We start from the raw sequence: 11,987 nt of genomic DNA, 5'->3' as shown, positions 1-11,987 counted from the left end.
GTGTGTCCCTCTATCTATATTTATACCCATCTCTCCCTCCTCTCCCTGTGCCCTCTGGTTTCTCTCTTCCTTTCTCTCTCTATTTATACCTATCTCTCCCGCCTCTGTGTCTTTCTATCTCTCTTTCTGTCTCTCTCGCTACCTCTCTCCCCTCTACCCTCTCTGTCGTTCTATCTCCACTATCTCTCTTTCATTCTCTGTGTATAGATATCTCTCCCTCTCCTCTCTATGTGTCTTTCTATCTCTCTTTATGTGTCTCTGCCTTTCTCTCTCTCTACCTATCTCCCCTCCCCTCTCTCTGTCGTTCTCTCCACTATCTCTCTTTCTGTGTCTCTTTCTACCTTTCTCTCTCTACCTATCTCCCCTCCCCTCTCTCTGTCGTTCTTTCTCCACCATATATATATATATATATATATATATATATATATATATATATATATATCTTTCATTCTCTGTGTATAGATATCTCTCCCTCTCCTCTATATGTCTTTCCATCTCTCTTTCTGTGTCTCTCTCTACCTTTCTCTCTCTATACATCTCCCCTCCCCTCTCTCTGTTTTTTCTTTCTCTCTCTCTCTAGGCAGATAGAGATGATAGAGATAGAAAGACAAAGAGAGGAGAGGCAGAGATAGCTACACATAGTTACACATAGCTCTATTATTGCCTGTATTGCGTGTATTAACAACCACAGCCTACACGCACATACAATTATATCTGCCAAACATGCACAGCGCTCTTCTGTGGGACAATGTACTATTACAATAGTGATATCCGTATACACAAAAACAACAATGCGCTGTGTATCCAATACATTCATTTGTTAATTCATGCATATTCCGGATCCGCCCGTCACCATGACGTCAGATACACACAATCAATCTTACTGAAAACTTATTTGAATTGTAACCAAACATGATCAATGGCATGTTTTTATTTATTTAAACTCGTCATTATACCGGCAACATGTTATGTGCAAACCATTTCCTTACGCAGTTTAGGTTGCAAGTCAAGATCTGTTCAAACCACTGTGTGTGCACTGCGCGGCTGTTTCCTCGCTGGGCCCGCTCACCTTCAAGTGTTATATTTGAATAGCCAGGTAATTGATCGATAGAACTAAATCGCGTTCACACCAAGACGATCGTCGTATGCGACAATCGGTTGGACAATAAAAAGGCATATAAACGAATTCCTTGTCAGAAAATATAGACAACTAACCAACCGTGCAATATGCACCGAGACGACACCGTGCAATATATATTGAGTGACGAAATATGCGATATGCACGAAATGGCCCCAGGCAATACTCGGTAACGGAAATATGCTTTTTGTTTGTTTGTTGTTTAACGCCGCACTCAGCAATATTCCAGCTTAATGACGGCGATCTGTAAAAAATCGAGTCTGGACCGGCCAATCCAGTGATTGACATCATGAGCATCGATCCACTCAATTGGGATACAATGATATGCATCAACCAAGTCAGCGAGCCTGACCACCCGATCCCGCTAGTCTCCTCTTAAGACAAGCATTGGTTGCTGAAGACCAATTCTTCCCCAGATCTTCACGGGTCCGGAAATATGCAATATGCACGAGATAGCACCGTGCAATACTCAGTGAAGGAAATATGCAATATGCACGAGAAAGCCGTGCAATACGTACCGAGACTATACCTGTCATAAGAACACACACCATACAATAAGCTTTGTGGAGGGCGAGTCAAGGATGACAACACTTATTCAATACTCAAAACACCCGCGAAAAGAAATGCTCTAGTGAGCTTTGCACAAACAAGTCGTCTGTGTGATGATATCTCCGTGGAAAAGTGCAAGAACGAGCAGTCTGGGTGTGCTGGGTGTCAAGTGGGTATATAGACAACAGCGTTAGGAGCACAAGTGACCGGGTGTACACCCATTGAGCTCTCAATTCCAATTGGCTAAAGGCCTGGTGACATCATCAGATTGATCAACAACAGTTTCTTACGACTGAGGTGAGCTGTTGAGAGTGACACTCCATTGTTGGTGCGTGGGACCGGTTGTATGTAAGCGTTTATATTTTTAATTTTTTTGGCAAGGTGTTAACTCGCTTTTATTGCGTAATTGTTTCAAGGAGAATATAAAAAAATATATTGAAAGGATTTAAAAAAAATGTGACGTGTTTGACAACACGTGTTGGATATCTGATTTGGTCGTTTCGGTATGACGTATATTTGTATGGATATATTAAACCGTAATAAACATTCATGTATTGAACAGGGCGCCGTTCCACAATGCAACCTAAGCGCTACGACTATCGCAAGTCTGTGTTAACTTATGGGAGCTACGATCGTTTTAGCATTGTAAGATTGCTTTTTGGAACGGGCCATTGGTCTTCATCAGAATCTAAGTGAAGTGAAATGGGGTTTAACGTCGCGTCCAAGATTATTGCACTTATATAGCGACGTGCATGCACGTGTGTGTGTGTGTGTGTGTGTGTGTGTGTGTGTGTGTGTGTGTGTGTGTGTGTGTGTGTGTGGCTGGCTGGCTGGCTGGCTGCTTGTACTAGTCCGGACTGATGCCGATTCATAGTGCTAGCTCACTGAGATACCATGCCGCAGTTTAAACATGAATACCCCACTCAGACACAGTATACTGATTCTGAGACGGACAGTCCTTGTTTTAGAACCTTAATGCCGAGTGCCAGACAGGGTAACAACAAGTACCATCTTGTAATGTCTGTTGGTATGACGCGGCTGGAGATCGAACCCCGGACCTTCCGCTCTCCGGGCGGACGCTCTACCATTAGACCACGGAGGCGGTCTCATCAGAAACTAAGCGTGTTACTATAACCAACTATTTCTTATGAAATATGGAGATATATTAGTGTTTAGGACCTTAATAAATATACCGCATGGTGGACAGGTTCAACCAAACCAAGATGTGAGGATCGAACCTGGACTCCGGTAATACAGACAAGCAGGACCCTCTCCGATTAACACAGGCTTACAACCGTCACAGCTTATGCCGCTTTGAGGTGATGGGCCGAGTAACAGACAGACACTCAGACATAGGTGTATTCAGTATTTCGGCACTTGGCCCAGAGTATACAATTGAACGAACAAACTATAGTTGTAGTCACGTGACTGACAGGGCATTTTCTCAATTAAGAACGCTTAGAAATCTTAAAAGAAAATGTGTATGGTGAAGATAGTTATTTACACAGTAAAAAGTATTTACATCATTTCAGTTAAGTAAATTTTACATTACTTCATGATTTTCGTATGTATGCTTCTCTCTTTCGGAGGAAGGGGGCGCGGGTTGCCGAGTCGTCTACAGCGCCGCGATTCGCTGTGCAGAGTTGCGTCCCTTGGACACACCAGAAACCTATGATTGTGGGTTCGAATCCCGGTTCGCCCCGATTATGTTTCTAGGTTTGTCAGCTCCATACCCGTGCTCGTGGGTTTCACCGAAGTGATAAACGTCTAAGACCTGCATCACTTCGGGCTTAACTCCCACATTAAGCTGAAACGCCGCGATATAACTGGAATACTGTTAAAAGTGGCGTTAAACCCAACCCACTCACTCCAATCCCCTTTAACAATAATCTTCTCTGCCTCGTCACCCGACGAAAATACGTTGTTGGAGACACTTATTGCAGGAAATAGTGCATTATCCCACGATTACAGCAAGTTGTGCATTGTACATGTAGATGTGTGTATTTGCAGTTGTGTGTAAATGTGACTTGGAAACACACTATATATTACAAGAACATGACGTTAACTTCTCCTTGGTGTGATTGATGATATTTAGAAGACACAGAACTCTCTACGCGTAGTCATTTAGACGTTAGTTATTTCGAAAGCATGTCTTATTCTGAAACTATATACCCTTTAGTAAAAAGTCAAGGGATTTTTAAAGGTGTTCTTCTTTGCTTCTCTTTAAGTTTGGTTTCCGTGGCACGACATGGCGGAGAGACGGGGTGGAGGGCTGTGTCTGGTCCTGCTGGGAAAGAACGCCGTGTGATTCATGGATGGGGCTCGCAGAACGAACTGTGTCCCTACTGTCATATTTGGGAATTTCTACAGAGCTGGTTAATCGAGTCAGTTTGTGTACAAGTGATCATTGTGACTGAAAGATATCTGTGGGAACGGTTTCCCTCAGCATACATTCCGAAACGTGAGTAGTTGAGGTGTTAAAAAAGAAATGGTAGTTTGTCGGGGAAATACTTTTAACATAAATCGGTGTCTGTCCGTCACTCGTAAGCCTAATATACTACTCAGAATAAATTAGAACAGAAATATGAAAGAATTGGGTGTTCTTTAACTTATTTTGAGTAGCATATTTGCTCACATTCTTCTTCAATGTTGAGGGAAATTGTTTCAAATTAAAATTATTATATTTTTGAAAAGTGCTGTCCCATCAGTCGTCACATTTGCTTTTTAACACTACATGTACAATGACCCTGTGGTCTTTAAGTCGTTGGATAAAGATGGATTGGTTGATAATCAGTACAAAGGGTTAGAGAAATTGTATCCCATAACAATGATATTGCTGAAGTAATGTGGCATTTTACTGTTATATTATAAATATTTATATTAAATAAAACATATCCTGATCAATTTTTGGTAATAATATTAGTAATATTTCTCACTGTTTATAGCCTGTATATACGCGGGACACTGCTCCCACCTTTGAGATATATACGTGTGCAATGATTATATTGTTGTTTTCATTTTTTAATTACATAATTTTGATGTTTTGAGAATCTTTGGATTTATCTGAAGGAAATAAAGACATTCATTCATTCGTTCGTTCGTCCATTCATTCATTCATTTACAATCCACTGGACATAACATGTATATACACCTTGAAAAAAGTTAAGCAACCCCCTTTTAGTATCATATGTTCCGAACTTCCATGTATACTTTGGAAATATTTACATTTTGCATTCATCTCAGTGTGCTCTATGTCCAAGAATCTACCGGTACCTGATGATAAGTTGGTACAAGAACAGTGTATGTTTCTCCAGATGGTTGCAAACACTGAGTCATACCATTATGATGCAAAGAAACAGAAGAAGCAATAGAGAGGGCAGTCACACGATTGCTTTGAGCACTTACACACACATTTACTAGATAACCAGTCTCGCTTTCTGTATTTCAATACGAGAATGTCGCTTTGTAAACAAAAATAACTGTTGTGTCATAAATAAAAAAAACCCATTTAATAAAAGAATCGTAAGGAAGTATATATAGTAAGCGGTGTGTTACTTTTCCCCAGATGCATAGTCCCGTTATAACCAACTTAAAGCTGATAACCCCATTCCTGGGATAAGTCGAATACTCGTTACATCAGACTTTTTATATCCGAAGCTGACTCAAGCAAAAACTGCAAATAAGTTATTTTACTAGATTATATTTATTTAAAATTACGTTTGAAATGATGATGACGCGCTGTCCGATTGTTTGGTAGCTTCATCCCCCCGAGGGGGCACGGGTGGCCCAGTCGTCTAAGGCGCCGCGATTCGCCGTATAAGAGTTGCGTCCCTTGGACACGCCAGAAACCTATGATTGTGGGTTCGAATCCCGGTTCGCCCCGATTATGTTTCTAGGTTTGTCAGCTCCATACCCGTGCTCGTGGGTTTCACCGAAGTGGTAAACGTCTGAGACCTGCATCACTTCGGGCTTTCCTCCCACATTAAGCTGAGACGCCGCGATATGACTGGAATACTGTTAAAAGCGGCGTTAAAGGCAACTCACTCACTCATCCCCCCCATAGTCGTAATGCCTCTTATCTGAGGTATGTTATGCATAGAACACAACAAGCGTACAGTACACGGGACCACGTGCACCCCAAGTCTACCGTGAAGGGTGCCCGATACGACCATATCCCTATGGGAGCCTTGAACAACACAAGACTTATCGTCTCATGACGAATTCATGTACAATCTTATCTTGTTTACTTTGAAAATTAATGTTTGTTCTTATGTGTGTAAATTGTGAATACCACACAAGCGGGGCATTGTTAGGTTGTTTGAGGGTGGATATTGCGTCGAAATGAATTGTTTGGTTGCGTAGAATGGCTCGACATAATTGTAGTCTCATCTGCAGCTTATATAAATAATTCTTAAATAACGGTTTGTTATTAACATATACTCTGTGTACTTACAAGACGAGAGTCAACCAGGGTGTATGTACATGCTAGACGGTATATATATGTATATGTGACTAGTGTGTCTACCTTGAGTGAGGTAGGTGTTGGGGCTCGGGACAGGTTTAGGGTTAGGGGTCGGGACAGGGGTAGGGACAATGACAGGAGTAGGTAGGGTAAGGTAGGGTTAGGGTAGGGTAGGGTAGGGTAGGGTAGGGTAGGGTAGTGACAGGAATAGGGACGGGGGTAGGGACAATGACAGGGATAGGGTAGGGTAGGGTAGGGACGGGGGTAGGGACAATGACAGGGGTAGGGTAGGGTAGGGTAGGGACAGGAGTAGGGACAGGGGTAGGGACAATGACAGGGGTAGGGTAGGGACAGGGGTAGGGACAGGGGTAGGGACAATGACAGGGGTAGGGTAGGGACGGGGGTAGGGACAGGGGTAGGGACAATGACAGGGGTAGGGTAGGGTAAGGTAGGGACAGGGGTAGGGACAGGGGTAGGGACAATGACAGGGGTAGGGTAGGGTAGGGTAGGGACAGGGGTAGGGACAGGGGTAGGGACAGGGGTAGGGACAATGACAGGGGTAGGGTAGGGTAAGGTAGGGACAGGAGTAGGGACAGGGGTAGGGACAATGACAGGGGTAGGGTAGGGTAGGGTAGGGACAGGGGTAGGGACAGGGGTAGGGACAATGACAGGGGTAGGGTAGGGTAAGGTAGGGACAGGGGTAGGGACAGGGGTAGGGACAATGACAGGGGTAGGGTAGGGTAGGGTAGGGTAGGGACAGGGGTAGGGACAATGACAGGGTAGGGTAGGGTAAGGTAGGGACAGGAGTAGGGACAGGGGTAGGGACAATGACAGGGGTAGGGTAGGGTAGGGTAGGGACAGGGGTAGGGACAGGGGTAGGGACAATGACAGGGGTAGGGTAGGGTAAGGTAGGGACAGGGGTAGGGACAGGGGTAGGGACAATGACAGGGGTAGGGTAGGGTAAGGTAGGGACAGGGGTAGGGACAGGGGTAGGGACAATGACAGGGGTAGGGTAGGGTAGGGTAGGGTAGGGACAGGGGTAGGGACAATGACAGGGTAGGGTAGGGTAGGGTAGGGTAGGGACAGGGGTAGGGACAATGACAGGGTAGGGTAGGGTAGAGTAGGGTAGGGTAGGGACATTAGTAGGGACGGGGGTAGGGACAATGACAGGGGTAGGGTAGGGTAGGGACGGGGGTAGGGTCAGGGGGTCGGGCAGGGGCAGGGGGTAGGGACAGGGGGTAGGGACAGAGGTAGGGGTAGGGGTAGGGACAGAGGTAGGGGTAGGGGTAGGGACAGAGGTAGGGGCAGGGGTAGGGACAGAGGTAGGGGTAGGGGTAGGGACAGAGGTAGGGGCAGGGGTAGGGACAGAGGTAGGGGTAGGGGTAGGGACAGGGGTAGGGACAGAGGTAGGGGTAGGGGTAGGGACAGAGGTAGGGGTAGGGGTAGGGACAGAGGTAGGGGTAGGGGTAGGGACAGAGGTAGGGGTAGGGGTAGGGACAGAGGTAGGGGTAGGGGTAGGGACAGAGGTAGGGGTAGGGGTAGGGACAGAGGTAGGGGTAGGGGTAGGGACAGAGGTAGGGGCAGGGGTAGGGACAGAGGTAGGGGTAGGGGTAGGGACAGAGGTAGGGGTAGGGGTAGGGACAGAGGTAGGGGTAGGGGTAGGGACAAGGGAAGGGTCAGGAACAGGGGTAGGCGTAGGGACAGGGGAAGGGTTAGAGACAGGGGTAAGGGGTAGGGACAGAGGGAGGAACAGGGGTAGGGGTAGGGGTAGAGACAGGGGTAGGGGTAGGGGTAGAGACAGGGGAAGGGTTAGACACAGGGGTAGGAGTAGGGGTGGAGACAGGGGCAGGGGTAGAGACAGGTATAAGGGTAACGTTGGCGTTGTTGAAAAACACCTAATGGTTATCGTTTCCGCAACGTACGCAGAATGTCTGGTTTGATCCTCAAAATGAGCCTAGTGAGTCCCTGTATATCAAAATTTAAAACCGCGTGAATCCCAATTCTCCCACTCACGAACACATTGACAGCTCCCAGACAACGAATCATCTTTTGTTCACAAATATCTCACCATAAGACATTTATACCAGCTCCTACAACATGTTGATGACAGCAGACAATACCCATACACCTATATCACGGCAGTGGACAAATACAATGCTAAAAGTACTAAACATTTTGTTGAATTTCATGAGAATAATTTAGCTTTTATCATTATATAGTGGCGTGTATAACTGAGTTAGTCTACCCACGGGACGCGCGTCGTGAAGGCAGAAGAACTCTTTACACGTGACGTGGCGTTGCCGTCCTACATCTACAGACGGGTAAAAGAAAAACGCTTGAAAATTGGATTTAACCAAACATTAAAAACGTTATCAAAACGGTCAAGGCCGAAACACTGCAAACAAAACACACCTATGATGCCCGTATCAAATACATCACCATTGAATAACCATTTTTTGTTTGTTTCATTTTTAGCCACCATCAAACATGAGTGTATACTTTCTTTTGTCTGTCAGTATATAAAGGTAAACGTTCTTCTTTGTCATGTTTCATAACGTCTTTCGGATACAAATTAGGGCTCACTGTAAACATGTTTATAAAGTGGAATCTACAACGAGCTGCCATTATGTCGCATTCTATGTCAAACGTGAACAATATGGGTTGCCAACTGTATGCAGGGAGCAATTAAAACAACAGACGTGTAGATACGTTGAATGAATCATATTTCCAACCTGCAAATACTCTCAATTTACATGTATTACCTTACAGACTTTTAGACCTTTCGTTGTTGGCGCCCTTTACCCCCCCCCCCCCCCCCCCCCCCTCTTCCAAGCAGAATACGTTTGTTGTTTATCGCACTAAGCAATATGACGGAGGTTTGTAAATCATCAAGTCTGGACCAGACAATCGAGTGATTGACATGATGAGTATCGAATAACGCAACTGAGATGTGATGACATGCATCAACCAAGTGAGTGAGCCTGACCACCCGATCCCGTGAGTCGCCTCTTAAGACAAGCATGGGTTTCTGGTCCGGGTCTTCATACGTAAATACTGTATTTCATACAACGTTGAAAATGAGTGTCCATTTTTAACAGTGTGTCAATTTTTTCAGTTTTAGTTATATGTGTCCCTTAATCATAAAAAGGCTCGACTTTGCATATTCACCACGTTCTGTTTTATGTAACTTATAAAGTGTGCTGCGTATATAAAATATATTTCTTCACTTTTTTTTATTTCCTTCAACTCTGGTGAGATAACGGAAGTGTGTCACGTGACATTCACTGACGTGAATGGGAATGTTACGTCATGACATGTGGTTTAAATTGGGTAGTAAATCCTTAAATCATGTGTCCCCCCTGTAATGCCTCATAACGACGGACCTCTGAAACACATGGGATAATTTGAAGCAGATGAAACACTTCATTTAGACCAGACTGAGATGGATTTACAAGCAGGGTGTTTTCTTTAAGGCGGTTGTTCTGTAATAAACTTGTTTGGGTTGTCTTCAGAATAAACACGATGGACTACCCCAGTAAAGATGTCACGCATGCGCACATCCGTTAAATATGTAAAAAATATGCGTTGCGCAAGACTTAAATTAATATAACAATCAGACTTTCGTAAGTCTGGCTGTATCTCCTAACAAAATAATTACGTAGGAGTTCGCCACTTCTGGCATTTAAGTTGCTCGCAGACAATTTAAAACCACCTGCTGTGTCTAAATTTCCAATCAGGGGGTCCTTTTTTCAAAAGCTTTGAACACAGTCACGTCAGCGAAAGACGTCATTCATGTATAGTTTACTTACCTCATCAATACTACATGATGCAGCAGTTGATGAAGAAGAAAATAATTGTGATCTTAGGTCATGGGTGTTCGCTGCCTACACAATACATCAGGCAGCGATATTGTATAACTTCACTTTGAACCGCGTCACACCAAATCTCGCCGCATATAGTTCGTTTAACGGGACAGTTTATTCTGTGTCTAACTGAAAGTAGATTCTCGCTTTGATTTTCAGTTAAAAGCAAATGGAGAAATTTGGACATTTTTATACGGTTGATGATGCGTTGCTGTATGTCATGTGATAGTCACGTGATAGTCACGTGCTCGAAACTAGTTCCAAAATGAATTTCTGACAGAGGTTGCTGAGATCCTTTTGGGCTGAGTGAGCAGAATGTTCCCACCATTCATCTGTCGGATGTTATATGATTGTTTGCATCTCTTACATCTGCCAGAGATAATATAAATCTAAATGCACTAAATGCACAGTTGCGCCCCGAGTATGTTTCTAGGTTTGTCAGCACCATACCCGTGCTCGTGGGTTTCACCGAAGTGGTAAACGTCTGAGACCAGCATCACTTCGGGATTTCCTCCCTCATTAAACTGACACGCCGTGATTGAACTGGACACAACTCACTCACTCATATGCAGTAAACTACGGTTATAACGAACACGCTTATAACGAACTGACGGATATAACGACCTTACTTTTTAGGTCCCGACTATTTGCTGTAGTTATGCTGTATATATGCTTATAACGAACTACGGTTATAACGAACTCATATTAGTAGTCCCTTTGAGTTCGTTATAACCGTACTTTTCTGTATGCATAATTGGTCACCACAGTAGACATATACGGAAGACATATTTAGATCCCATGTCATCCTCGATTATCCAGAATATTATCTTTCCACTTAAACAGATCTATACCCTGGACCATGACTTCGTTAAGAGCCCGATGGCATGACGCTAAAAATTGCCGTCCAATCACAGCACTCTCATGAGCGGAATAAATTCTGTGCTAAGTTAGAAATAGGAGCGATGTACTGGTGACGTCACTTCCGAAACAGTTATAGTGGCGACTGGGTACATGGTATTTGTTTGTTTGTTGTTGTTTTTGTTTGTTTAACGCGGCACTCAGCAATATTCCAGCTCTATGACGGAAGTCTGTAACTAACTGTAACTAATCGGGTCTTAACTAGACAATCCAGTGATTGACATCATGAGCATCTATCCACACATTTGGGACACGATGACATGCATCAACCAAGTCAGCGAGCATGACCACCCGATCATGTTGGTCTCCTCTTACGACAAGCACAGTCACCTTTTACGGCAAGCATGGGTTGCTGAATAACAATAGGTAACAATCAACATAGAATGGAGAAATAATACTCTGGGTAATCGAGTGTACTCTGGATAATCGAGTGTGATATTATGGTAGAACCCTAGATCACTTGTAATAGTACAGTGGAGGTGGGGTAGCCTAGTCGTTCAAGTTTTCGCTCATCACGCCAAAGGCCCGGGCTCGATTCCCCACATGGGTACAATGTGTGAAGCCCATATATGGTTTCCCCTGCCATCATATTGCTAAAATATTGCTTAAAGCGACGTAAAACCATACTCAGTCAAAGTGAAAAGTACATGGGTATCGTAGACTATGTATTTAAAGGCGGGCTATATTGGCTGTGAAATGTGTGTATAACAGGTTATATACCGTTAGGGTAAATACGGGTAACGGTAAACTGGCATGCAGCCATAAAGACCAATAAAGATAAGGCTGGCACTTGCCTGATACAAGTGTAACAGACTCACAGGAACAATGTCAACAAAAGGTATAGTGTAGTATGTTCTGGTCGACTTGTGGGAAATATATAGATTTGTTTCGTGGTCGAAGTTATCTATTCACAGACGTGTATTGCCGCAGTATTAATGTCGTAAATCATTGTAGTCTTGCACAAGGGTAGAGTAGGTGTTAGACTGTGAAACACCGGGTGTCTTGAGTATGGCTGCACGGGGTAGTCTCTTAAAACAGGTGTCTTGGAGAAATTGTA

The sequence above is a fragment of the Haliotis cracherodii genome, unplaced genomic scaffold, assembly GCF_022045235.1.
Source record: "Haliotis cracherodii isolate W230 unplaced genomic scaffold, xgHalCrac1.p SCAF_24, whole genome shotgun sequence".
Lineage (NCBI taxonomy): Eukaryota > Metazoa > Mollusca > Gastropoda > Lepetellida > Haliotidae > Haliotis > Haliotis cracherodii.
Note: the sequence above shows the minus strand (reverse complement) of the source record.